The following is a 13,498-nucleotide window of genomic DNA, read 5'->3' on the forward strand; positions in this document are numbered from 1 at the left end:
CAAGGAATAGGATGCAATACTGTTCCCTGCCTTTATTGTTGTAGAAAAAGGAATGGTTGTGAATTCTATGCTGATATGTAAGATTTTTTATTCTAAACTATTATGTGTAATCTGGAGACCTAATCACTATTATATAGCTACTTGCTGATCATTTTTACATTATTAATACCTTTTAAAACTAAGTTTCATGACTTGGCAGGAAATTAAGTCATGTTATTTGTCAAGTTTCTCAACTTTTAACTGAAAACTTCGTGATCAGAAAAAGAACAGGGTCTGGTTATCCCCGAATCAAAAAATGTACCATATGATTTTTCTCTGAATCATTAGAACCACAAAAAGCAGAGAAATGTCATTGCATGATTTGACTTTGTGGAACCATATTTTATAGACCCTGCCCTGGGTAAAAACCAAGAGAGGAAAATTAGTAGGGGCTTGTGGAACTGGACTGTTTTGTTTGTTTGTTTGTTTGTATGTTTGTTGCATTTTTTAAAAAATTATGTGTTTCAAGCTACTTGAGACATCTAAGAAAATCAATCATCTCTCTTTCTTACAAGCAAGTGTGTGTTCTCACACTCACACAAAGCACTTCTCTAAATGTGAACTTTTCATTTTGAGGTGCCATATGCCTTCTTCCTAGAATCTATTCTCACTGCGTTCACCGTTTGCGTCCCAGCACTCCCTCAGTCTGATCTGTAGCACTCCCTGTACCTGCCCCGGCTGCGTTGCGCGGAGACTGCACTGGTCGCCTCTCCTCTGGTTAATCCTGCAGTCACTTTCTGGTGATGGAGCCCAGCACGAGAGCATGGAAACAGCTGACTGCTGACTCAGAGGGAAAGCAAGCCACCCACGAATCTCATTGCAGCTCGCTGCTGCATCCCTATCCCATAATCCCTTGCCTGGTTTGCTGCAGTCTTTTCAACAGACGCTCAGTGAGAAAAAGATGTCCTGTAAGATCAAGACCGATTGGTGTGAATACTGAAGGGGGTCTTCCACTTGTTAATGACCCAGAAACATTCCTGCGACTTTCCAGCCTTCTCTCATTTCCTCCATTTTTCTCTTCTTCTGTTCTGTGCATCAACTGGCACATCACTACTTAGAGCAGAAGATATGCTGGGCTTTTGATGATGGCTGCACTGCATGGTAGGGAATTTTAACCAGTCTCTTTGCATGGTGCTTCCCAACTTGAGGTGTTAGCAGAAACGTGCGTTGTTCTTTTGGATTGCCGCGTAGCTGCAGCGACAGACTTGGGGAGCATTTGATTGCCTCGTTGATTAGTCTGTTTGTCTTCAGAAATGGGTAGGTCCTAAATGTTCAGACTGCTTAGCCAGGTGGGTAACTGATTTCTCCTGCTCTCTCGGTTCTTTTTTTCTCCCTTCATCTCTCATGGCGATGCTGCATCCTCTGTAGCTGTAAAATAGAGACCCATTCTTTGCTTAAACAAAGGCACCAAATTAACAAGTATGGGGAGAAAGTCATGCAAGATTTTCTTATCAAGTTCTAATGTGGTCTGACTAGATTTGTATTTTTACCAGTCTTTATTTTAGTGTGTATCTTGGCTTATTTTAAACAGAAGAATTTTGCCCCCTGCATCTCTCTGTTGGGTGCAAACATGGAGATGAAATATTTAATTTGCAGGATTCCTTCCCCGCTGCCCCAGGGTGGAGGAGAACGTGCGACCCTCCCCCACTCTGTCCTCTATTAAAGAACCCTGGGGTTGAGTTCCATGGCTGGCAGTTACCATTGGAAACCCATTCATTCATAATGCATGACTCGACCCTCTGAATTCTGAATGCCATTGAGGGCCAGCAAACAAACATGTAGGAGATAATTTGTTTTTTTCTGACAATTTTTTTTCCTGCCTTTGAAGTACAGTCAAATCTGGGTGGAGCTCAATGATAGCATTATACAGGAAAAAAAAAAAAAAAAAAAAAAAAAAAAAATCCTTGGGTTTTGGATTGGTCCTTAGGTTTGCTTCCTGAAACAGTGGGGGTTATTTTTGTGTCAGAGCTTTTTCTACAAGTATGCCCCACCCTGTCATTATTCCTTCTTTTGGGGGGATAGGAGAGCAAGTAGCAAGGCTGTTTGTTTTAAATTAAAAATTGAATGTTAATAAATGGACTTCTGAACCAAAAGATAAAATGGTATTTTTGTCTTATGGAAAAGATAGTTTCAATGTAATATCTTTCAGAATGAGGTGTTTAAAAGATTGTTTCTCTAGCTTAGATCATGTTACAGCAGTTTTATTCCTTATGAAAATTTGTTTTAAAAGAAGGTTTTAAACTCCAGTATATATATGTAAGGAGAGCCATTTGTTCATGCAGAATTCTTCAAATGACTTAAGTGTTAGGATTCAGTTCTGCCTAGTGTGAATCTGTTTTCTGGTTTCTTTCATTATTTCAGGCAGAGGCTTGAACCCCACTGTTCCTAACCCACTATAATGTTAAATAATGCACGCCCCTCCCGAGCAGCACACAATGAGAAGTTTCATGTGTGCTGTGGTATGAGAAAGCAGCTTTCCGATGCAGAGACATGAGTAGTAACCCTTCCTAAACCTTTAAGTGTTTCTGTCCAATTTTCTCATAGGAAGACACAAGCGATTTGCATTGGAAAGGTTAAAACACAGCTGAATGTAAAAATTTTCTCTGATAGAACATGCTGTTTCAAGATATACGAATGCGTGTATATAACCCACACATTTTTTAAAAGGAGACTAAAATCTATACACATTTTTTGCCATAGTTAATACTATAGTCCTGCAATGACTTAATTTTTTTTTTATTATAACAAAAGCTTCATGGATTTTGTTGCTTGTGAAATAAAGTTAGGACACTCATTCTTTGTCTTACTAAGAAATGAAAATGTTCTTTATCTGGGTATCCTTAAGCATTAATTTCTACATACTTAGGCCTTTCTTTTATCTCTTTTTATTAGGTAGGGGAAAATCCCAAATATGTAGCAATTTTTAAGACTCCCTTTTGCCTCTTTTAATTATTCCTCTTATAAAACTAAGACTACCCAAATATTTTATATATTATTGAAATGTATAGAAGAGAAATACTTTTGAATTTTAAAAAATTTGCTGCGAAATTATTTACTGTCGTAGTTTTTTCTTCAAAAAATGTGACTTGAATTACTTCTTACTACAGCAAAATGATGATTTGCACATACCTGTGACAGCCTTTTTCTTTAATCTCTGGTGCCATCTCTGTCCCTTTATTACTTATATAAAGGCTTTTAGTTCAGAGTAGAATTTGCTTCATTATGGGGTTGGCTGTTAGGGTTTTCTGAATATTTTTATTGTGCAGATGGTCTGAATTCAACGGATTAGATTTCCTCATAGAATTTGGAGCTTTAGATTGGACCAGAAAGTGAGAAAATAATGAGCCAAGTATTCAAATAGCATCATTGCAGGAAACAGATTTCTGCTTTTAGTATACAAATCTTTCTATTCCCTTTTACTTTACCTCTTCCGTCTTCACATTCTCGACAGCCTCCATTTTTCCATTAAGTGCTTTTTATTATTATTTTTAAACGTTATTAATTTAAGTATTTAATTCTAATCAACAACAGAATTAAATAATGTGCTTCCTGTATACCAGGAGCAAAAAGGAGGTTCCTATTATGTAGAGCTGTGTCTCTTAGTTCTGTTGTGAAATAATTTTCTCCTTTCCCTTCTTGCTAGTTTCTTCCAACCCCTAGAAAGATACCAGCACTTAGCTCCCTTGCTGATCTCTACCTTTTTTGTGGTCCCAGAATACTTGACCTCTTTGTGTAGTACCCAAGCAAAGCAAGGGAGGAGACCTGGCAAAGTGATGGATGTGGAGAGAGGAGACCCCAAGCATCTTGACTGTCCCAGAGTGCTGTGAGATGAATGTCTATTAGCCTGACCACTTAACATTCCACCACACAGACCCAGCTTGATCTTAACAATTGCTGCCAAAGGTGAGGCAATGGCCTTCTTTATATACTAAAGAAAGAGGTAGGGAAAATAATAAGGGGAAATAAGGGGAAATATGTCTTCATGACATATCATAAAGACAAGTCAGGGGCTCAGCTTAAGAATCAGCTTACATTTGGTAAAAACCAATTCATCTGAGGAAGCTGTCATACATCTGACTCTGAAAATAAGGAGAAAAAGAATCTTGGAGAGCTTGGACACACCCTGCCTGAAGACAAAAGTTAAAAGGGATGGCTTTTGAATGCCTTCCCCCCAAACACACACATACACACACACACACACACACACATACATACATACATACATACATACACATCATCATCATCATCATCATCATCATCATCGTCGTCAGGAAAGATAATGCATCTAGCCTTCTGATTTACAAAATGGCCCATCTGGGATAGAGGCTTGATTTAACTGGAAATGGGTCACCCTGTTTTAATTTCACTAAAGATTGTCCTCTTTTCTTCTAATTGAGACCTCAGTAACAATCCAATTCAATTGCAGGCAAATGATAATAGGCTCATGATTTTAAACATTACAAATACCTTTTTCATCGTTTTAATTTATGCCACATGTTCTGGCAGGTACAGGGTAGCATATTGTGATTTATAGATAATCCAAATGGTTCAGGATTTCCTTTCTATAAATGTACCAGAAGATTTGTAAGTGCTTGGAAAGCAGATTTTTGCATGTCTGCATGAGAACAATAAAAAATGGGCCAGGCTGGGCACGGCACAGTGACTCATGCCTGTAATCCCAGCATTTTAAGAGGCCAAGGCTGGCGGATTGCTTGGGCCCAGTGGTTCGAGACCAGCCTGGCCAATATGGTGAAACCCTGTCTCTACTAAAAATGCAAAAATTAGCAGGATGTGGTGGGGCACACCTGTAATCTCAGCTAGGCTGGAGGCTGAGGTAGGAGAATCACTTGAACCTGGGAGGTGGAGGTTGTGGTGAGCCGAGGTCACACCACTGTACTCCAACCTGGGAGACAGAGGGAGAATCTGTCTTAGGGAGATAAAAAGAAAAAGGCATCTTAATAAATAAATCCAACTAAAGTGGCACCAAAGAGAAGCAATAACCCAGGAATACCATAAAATTACACTGTAGGAATGTAATTGAGTACCTTTAGGATGATGTATAATCAAATATGCGACCTCTTACCCACAAATCACGTTTCATCAGAATCTTGGCCTCTGTTACCCACCACTTTCCCTAGAACAGGCAGACAAGATTTTGCCAGCTCCCTCCCCTTCTCAAGAAGAGCGATTTAACGTTGGCTTTTCTCTGCCATTCTTTATTCCTGCTCTTCCTCACTGTGGTGTCAGCAATAAAGAGTCTGGATAGTTTTCTGATCTAAACGGTATAATTTGGGATGGGAAATGTGGTCTAAATCTTAGAATTGTGGACATAGGCATTTTTCTCTCATTTCAGCTTCTCCTATCAAGTTCTTTTGCATTCGGTGGTTAATTTCCACCAAATTGTAGGATATTTGAGAAAGTGAGCCAGGAAAACCACCAGAGATGATGTGAGGGAAGAAACACTGGAGCCGGATTTTTGTATGCCCAAGGATTTTGTTATGTGATCATTGAATTGCTTTTCCCACAACAAGCTCTGTTTAGTTGGCAAGCCCCCATTAATAAGGGATTTATGTGCCAACCGTTTTAGGCTTTTTATTTCCATGCATATGTGTCTGTAATTGCCCAATGGTTCTTCTTGCCCAGTGCACAGATACAGCCGATTTACCAAGACAACAGTATTACAATAGAGAAAGAGTTTAATAAATGCAGAGCCAGCTAAGTGGAAGACTGGACTTTATTACTCAAATCAGACTTCCCCAAAATTCCAAGGCTAGGGTTTTTCAAGGGTAGTTTGGCAAGCAGGGGGCTAGGGAATGGGAATTGTTGATTACTTGAGTCAGGGATGAAATCATAGGAGGTTGAAGGTGTCTTCTGCCTGTCTTTACTTCTTGATGGAATTATAAAACTCGTGGAGCCAGCTTACTGATCTGGGTGATGCCAGCTGGTCCCTCAGAATACAGGGTCTGAAAAATATCTCGAACACCAATCTTAGGTTTTACAATAGTGATGTTTTTTATTTTTTATTTAATTTATTTATTCAATAAAATCCAGACCCTGCACAATATAATAGTGATGTTACCTATAGGAGCAACTGGGGAGGATAGGAATCTTGCGACCTGTGGCTACAGGGCTCCTGACTGAACCGTAATTCTAACCTTGTGGCTAATTTGTTAGTTTTTTTGTTTGTTTGTTTGTTTGTTTTGAGATACAGTCTTGCTCTGTCGCCCAGGCTGGAGTGCAGTGGTGTGACTCTGCTCAATGCAAGCTCCGCCTCCCGGGTTCATGCCATCCTCCCGCCTCAGCCTCCTGAGTAGCTGGGACTACAGGCGCCTGCCACCACGCTCAGTGAATTTTTTGTATTTTTAGTAGAGACGGGGTTTCAACTATGTTAGCCAGGATGGTCTCGATTTCCTGACCTCGTGATCCGCCCATCTTGGCCTCCCAAAGTGCTAGGATTACAGGCATGAGCCACCGCGCCTGGTCTTATTTGTTAGTTTTATAAAGGTGGTTTTTATCCTGAGCAAGGAGGGGCTTGTTTCAGGAATGGGCTGTTATCTTTCCTGTTTTAAAGTTAAACTATAAACTAAATTGCTCCCAAAGTTAGTTTGGCCTACATCTGGGAATAAACAAGGACAGCATGGAGGTTAGAAGGAAGATGGAGTCAGCTATGTCAGATTCCTTTCACGGTCATAATTTTTGTATGCCAGATTTTTCTCACTGTCATAATTTTTGTGAAGGTGCTTTCATGTACTCAATAGTTCTGTTTCTTTTTCTGCATCTGTGAACATGTTAAAATATGTCACTAATGTTTACCCTCTGGATGATGGCTTATGTTGCTGAGCATTAGACTATCACATGGGAGGCTGGGACGGTGGTTCACGCCTGTAATCCCAGCACTTTGGGAGGCTGAAGCAAGAGGATCACTTGAGCCCAAGAGTCCAAAACCAGCTGGGCAACATAGTGGGACCCCTTCTCTGCAAAAAATACAAAAATTAGCTGGGCATGGTGGTGCCCACTTGTGGTTGCAGCTACTTGGGAGGCTGAGATGGGACTCTCACTTGAGCCTCGGAGGTGGAGGTTGCAGTGAGCTGTGATCACATCACTGCACTGCAGCCTGAGTGACAGAGAGAGATCCTGTCTTAAAAAGAAAAAAAAAAAAGACTATCACATAGGGAAGCAGGTAATGTCCGAGGTCAGGTGCAAACATTCAGATAATCGGCAACAACCATACTCTTTATCATGGAATTCAGCAAGTACTGCTCTTTGCTGCTGCTGTGAATAAGTCCGTTTCCATGTTATATTTTGCTAGTTTGATTCATTCAAAAATAATGTCTACTATGTACCAGGACCCTTCTAGGCGCTGGAACTACTGCAGTGAATAGTGAGACACAAATCCGTGCCCTTGTAGGCCTTACATTCTAGGGGGAGGGCGGAGACTATATCAAAAATATATAAATTACATAGTATGTTGGAAGGCTTAGTTCCAGCTGCTATAACAAAAATGCCATAGATTGGATGACTTAAACAAAAAGGATGTATTGTTTCACAGTCCTAGAGGTTAGGAAATCTGAGATCAGGGTGCCAGCATGGTGGGTTCTAGTGAGGCCCTCTTCTGGCTTTATAGGCAGATGGCCCACATGGCAGAGAGTGGACAGAATGGGAAAGCAGTCCCCCTCTTATCTCCTCTTACAGGGGCACTGATCCCATCATAAGGGCCCTACCCTGATGACCTAATCACCTCCCAAAGGCCTCACCTCCTGATCCCATCACATTGGGGGTTAGGGCTTCAACATGTGAATTTGGGAGGGACACAGACATGGGATCTGTAACAGGAGTTGACCAGTGCTATGGAGAAAAACCAAGCAAGGACTGGGGATAGCAGTGCTAGGTAACTGGTGGCAAGATGCAGTTTTGAACAGAATGGTCGGAGTGAGCAGGTGACACTGAGCTGGACAAAGGGGAGTGAGCTTCTTTGTAAGGGGTCTTGCTGTTTGTTTTCCACAGACAGGGAACCTCAGCTAGTCTTCCATATGAAAACTCTTATTGGCTAAGGTCAATGTCAAACTAATGTTGACGATTTGTATTATTTTAAAGTGGTTCTTTCTGCCTTTGCTACCATTCCCTTTCTACTGGCTTTTTGTCAATGTGTCTGATGTTAGTTCCTACATCCAAAAGCTTTCGGGCTTCTTTACAGGCAAAGTCCATCCCAGGCATGTTTTCACACGGATCCCTTCAGAAGTTAGTTTTGCAACTCTCTAGCATTTAGAAGAGCAGTTCTATATTCTGATCTCTTTCATTATAGTGCACTGACTTCCACTGGTTATGTGGGTAAGAAGGGTCTCTGACAATTTAGAAAGCAAGGTGGGGAAAGGAGACCAGCAAAGCATCTAGATAAAACATTTGTTGCTTTTTTAATCAAGGAGACCAGAAACTGTGGTAGTGCCCCAACTCTTTGATTGAAGGCTAGTGTATATTGAGTGTATTCCTCATGGCATATTCGGACTGATTCAGACTTCCCACAGTGCTTATTAGCTCATTCTGTGCCTCAGTTCTTCTGAGCACATAGTCCCATTAGGAGCAGTCAAATTCTCTTCCTGGTGTGGGTATCCAGGGAAGGATATTATCCTGGCAAATTTGGGGATCTTTGGGGATTGGAAAACTTTTGTGTTGATTTTGGGAGTTCTAAAAATCCAGATGCCTTCAACAGGTCACTTGTGACAGATCTGTGATACTGTCATGATTTTAAATTAGTGTTAATGAGTAAACTTAATTAATTTACCATGCAAATTAATAATACTACAATACAGAGACTTGCTCTCACCCATTACAATAATTATCAGAAAGTTAGAATGAAATGTTTTCATTTTCGGCTTTAGAGCACAAAATATTGGCTCAAGAAATTTCATTTAGTCAATGTATATCATTTGATTAAAACAAATTTTTATCTTGCCCAAAATCCAAAATTGTAAGGTTTAAAAAAAAGGAGTAAAATTCAGTATGATGCTTTCTCTCTGCTTTTTTCAATACCCAGCATGGCTCTGATTATTTCAAAGGGTACTATGAAAAATTTCAAAAGCTATTCAAAATAAAATTATTTTTAACTAATTTCAATGGAAAAGTTTAACATCTTTTTAAAGAAAATATGGAACACTTCACAAATTTGCATGCCATTCTTGCTCAGGGACAATATTTTCTGTATCATTCAAATTTTAGTGCTGCCAAAGTGAGCACTCTTACCATTTTTACTGGTTACACACATACACACACTCTCTCTAGTGAAGTGTTAAACTTACATCATTGATTTATCAGATAAGGCAGAAAACTTGAAATCTGACCTTTCTGATTCATTGATTTTACTGAATGACCTTGGGCCAGTCATTTAAACCCTGAGCCTTGGTTTTGATTAAGACAGACAAGTCCATTCCTCCCCTAGTCTGATGTCATAGGGATGTGGTTAAGAAAACAGACAGGCTCCCAACATTTTGAGCCCCTGAGAGATGAGCTACTTTGGAGAAACACTCTATGGAAAGTCTAGCAGATAATGGTGGCTGATTGGATGTCATATCTACACGTTTAACTATGCAGTGAGTTCTGTCTGAATGTGTCACTCTTGTATAGCAGGTGTTTCACAAGGTTCTATATGTTATTTTATTTTATTATTTTATTTTGAGTCAGAGTCTCATTCTGTCACCCAGGCTGGAGTGCAGGGGCATGCTAATGGCTCATTGCAGCCTTGACCTCCCGAGCTCAAGCAATCCTCCCACCTCAGCCTCCTGAGCAGCTGGGACTATATATGTGTGCTACCATGCCTGGCTAATTTTTTTTTTTTTTTTTTTTTTTTTGAGACAGAGTCTCGCTCTGTCACCAGGCTGGAGTGCAGCGGCACGATCTCTGCTCACTGCAATCTCCACCTCCCAGGTTCAAGTGATTCTCCTGCCTCAGCCTCCTGAGTAGCTGGGACCACAGGTGCGTGCCACCATGCCCAGCTAATTTTTATATTTTTGGTAGCGATGGAGTTTTACCATGTTGACCAGGATGGTCTCGATCTCTCGACCTCGGTATCTGCCCGCCTCGGCCTCCCAAAGTGCTGGAATTACAGGTGTGAGTCACTGCGCCCAACCTTTTTTTTTTTGTATTTTTTTGTAGAGATGGGGATTCACCATGTTGCCCAGGCTGCTCTTGAAGTCCTGGGCTCAAGTGATCTGTTCACCCGAACTCCCGAAGTGCTGGGATTACAGGTGTGAGAGATGGCACCCAGCCTGTTTTTAAAATCATACTCTTTAATGAACTTATCTAAAAGGTACAGAGTTGGAAAATGGGTGTGTCGTGGTTGGAACTATACTCATATATATAAACAGAATTTTCTTGGTTTTCTTTTTTTCTTTTTTTTAAGGCTAGTCAAGTGAAGCAGTGGGGGTGTAGAAGGAGCAACAAAATCTGTAACTGGTTGTGATCAGTTATCTGTAAACACCACTGCACTTGGACCATCCAGCAGCTGAATTTTCCTGATAAAAGTTGATACGCTTTTTAAAAATTTAGTGACTTGGTAGGAAGGAGAGCTATTATTTATATCTGGAAAAAAATGTTTTCTTTAGAAAGTATAGAAGTGTTGCTTCTGTAAATATGGAGTATTTCCAAGCTTTAAAAACAGGCACCAGGCCAAGTTAAAGTGTCATATGTAAACCAAGCTTCTGTAGTGCAGCCTTTTTAAAACACAAGGTCCAAGGGCAGTGTTGTGGTTTAAGTAGTGAAAAGGCCATGGGCTTTAGAGACATATACTCCTTGAGTTTGCATTCTGGTGAACTTCTTGACTGAGCCTCTGTTTTGTTTCTTTTAATCTGTAGAATAAGAATAATAGGATGACCCCTCATGCCTGTAATCCCAGCACTTTGGGAGGCTGAGGCGGGTGGATCACGAGGTCAGGAGATCGAGACCATCCTAGCTAACACAGTGAAACCCTGTCTCTACTAAAAAATACAAAAAATTAGCCGGGTGTGGTGGCGGGCGCCTGTAGTCCCAGCTACTGGGAAGGCTGAGGCAGGAGAATGGCGTGAACCCGGGAGGCGGAGCTTGAAGTGAGCCAAGTTCGCACCGCTGCACTCCAGCCTGGGTGACAAAGCGAGACTCCATCTCAAAAAATAATAATAACAAATAATAAAGAATAGTATGACCTCCTGCCTAGGGTCATATTAAATATTAAATCTCTTCTCTTTCTTTTTTTCCCTTTATTTCCTTCCTTCCTTCTTTCTCTCTCTTTTTCTTTTCCTTCCTTTTTTCTTTCTTTTCTTTCTTCCCTTCCTTTCTTTTGTAACCACCCAACTTTCTTTTGCCTGCTGACTAGACAGAGCCAATTTATCAAGACAGGGAATTGCAATGGAGAAAGAGTAATTCACTCAGAGCCAGCTGTGCAGGAGACCAGAGTTTTATTATTATTCAAACCAGTTGGATCAGAGTTTTTAAAGATAATTTAGCAGGTAGGGGCTGGGAAAGTGGTGAGTGCTGATTGGTCAGGTTGGAGACAGAATCATAGAGGAGTCAAAGTGGGGTCTTCTTGCTGTCTTCTGTTCCTGGGTGGGATCACAGAGCTGGTTGAGCCAGATTACCGGTATGGGTGGTGTCAGTTGATCCACTGAGTGCAGGCTCTGCAAAACATCTCAAGCACTGATCTTTGGTTTTACAATAGTGTTGTTATCCCGAAGAGCAATTTTGGGAGGTTCAGACTCTTGCAGCCAGAGGCTGCATGATCCCTACACCTTAATTTCTTTTTTTTTTTTTTTTTTTTTTTGAGACGGAGTCTTGCTCTGTCGCCCGGGCTGGAGTGCAGTGGCCAGATCTCACCTCACTGCAAGCTCCGCCTCCCGGGTTCACGCCATTCTCCTGCCTCAGCCTCCGGAGTAGCTGGGACTACAGGCGCCCGCCACCTCGCCCGGCTAGTTTTTTGTATTTTTAGTAGAGACGGGGTTTCACCGTGTTAGCCAGGATGATCTCGATCTCCTGACCTCGTGATCCGCCCGTCTCGGCCTCCCAAAGTGCTGGAATTACAGGCTTGAGCCACCGCGCCCGGCCCTTAATTTCTAATCTTGTAGCTAATTTGTTAGTCCTACAAAGGCAGACTGGTCCTCAGGCAAGAAAGGGTCTTTTTGGAAAAGGGCTATTATCAATTTTGTTTCAGAGTCAAACTATAAACTCAATTCCTTCCCTTAACCTATGCCCAGGAATGAACAAGGACAGTTTAAAGGTCAGAAGCAAGATGGAGTCGGTTAGGTCTGATCTCTTTCACTGCCGTAATTTTCTCAGTTATAGTTTTTGCAAAGGCAGTTTCACTTTCTCTCTCTTTTATTTTCTTTTTGTTAAAGAGTATTTCCATAGGAAATTAGAGGGCTCTGGACGCCTTACCAAATATTTAGAAGATGAAGAGGTAAATTTTAGCTCAGCCTTGGTTTATGCCTTTGGTGTAGAAGCCAGAAATTCTTTAAGGTGGTAAAAGAAGCTGTGTTTTGTGTTGTAACTTTTTCCTCTCTTGTGCTCTCAAACTCTCTGCTGTCTTCTCTTTCTCTGTTGCCCTCTTCTGATTCTCCTTTCCTGGCATGATCCCTAACATTTTGAAACCTTCTCTGAATTAATTAACTTCACCAGGTCTTTCAAATGCCCAGACATGAATACCAACAGATATTTCTTTTAAATTATAGGGAACACCTCTAGCCTTGTCCCTGTCCCATAGCGAATATATTTTAGTTTCAAATCTATAAACCTTTAGTTCTAAAGAAAACACTCTGAACCATATACAAAGTTTTAATTAAAATTCCAATTATCACCCCCATGCATATGAAGAGCATGTAGGGGAGGAAAAACTTTTATTCTGCCCTCCTAGAGTATGTACCTAGGGTCTATAAATTAAAGTGACGAAAGACAGATTAACAGGAGAAAAAGGCATATACCTTTTTGATACTATTTTTAATTTTACATTGTCAAGGGCTTCACAACCTCCTCTTTGGGTTTTGCATACCATTTGGACAAAGGACAATATATTGTGGAGAACTGCCTAGACAAAAGAAAGAGGGGTTTGGACTTCTGGGGCAGTAAATTGTCGGAATGTATGGTAGATAAGGTTTGTTTAGTAAGATCATTTTGCAAGATCATCTCCATGCAGTCTTCAGTGTTTAAGAGACTTCTTTTCCTGGCTCCAGGAGAGAGAGGCACCTTTACAAATGGAAATTTCCTTTACAAAAGAGAAGTTTATGCCCTGCTTTTAGGCAGATGGGGAAGGGCAGAGAGGTCCTCTTCTGTCTGTTCTTTCTATATAGCTTTCAGATCAAAATAATCCTTATATCAAAGTGACATATTTTGGTGTGACATAGTCCAACCTCTTCAACTACAATAGTTGGAAAAACATATTCAATTTTAATAAGAATATAAAATGTAAATATATGTTTAAATATAGTCATGGCTAAAGGCATAA

At 40.7% G+C, this 13,498-nt stretch overlaps 1 protein-coding gene and 1 pseudogene across 7 annotated transcripts in view; one reads left to right on the plus strand and one right to left on the minus strand.

Annotated features, from left to right (window-relative positions):
- TRIM2 (tripartite motif containing 2) overlaps positions 1 to 13,498 on the plus strand; it is a 135,850-nt gene that overhangs the window by 53,903 nt on the left and 68,449 nt on the right. The gene's annotated exons all lie outside the window — the stretch shown is intronic.
- LOC115896102 lies at positions 9,176 to 9,270 on the minus strand (annotated as a pseudogene).

Source organism: Rhinopithecus roxellana, chromosome 2, assembly GCF_007565055.1.
Source record: "Rhinopithecus roxellana isolate Shanxi Qingling chromosome 2, ASM756505v1, whole genome shotgun sequence".
NCBI lineage: Eukaryota > Metazoa > Chordata > Mammalia > Primates > Cercopithecidae > Rhinopithecus > Rhinopithecus roxellana.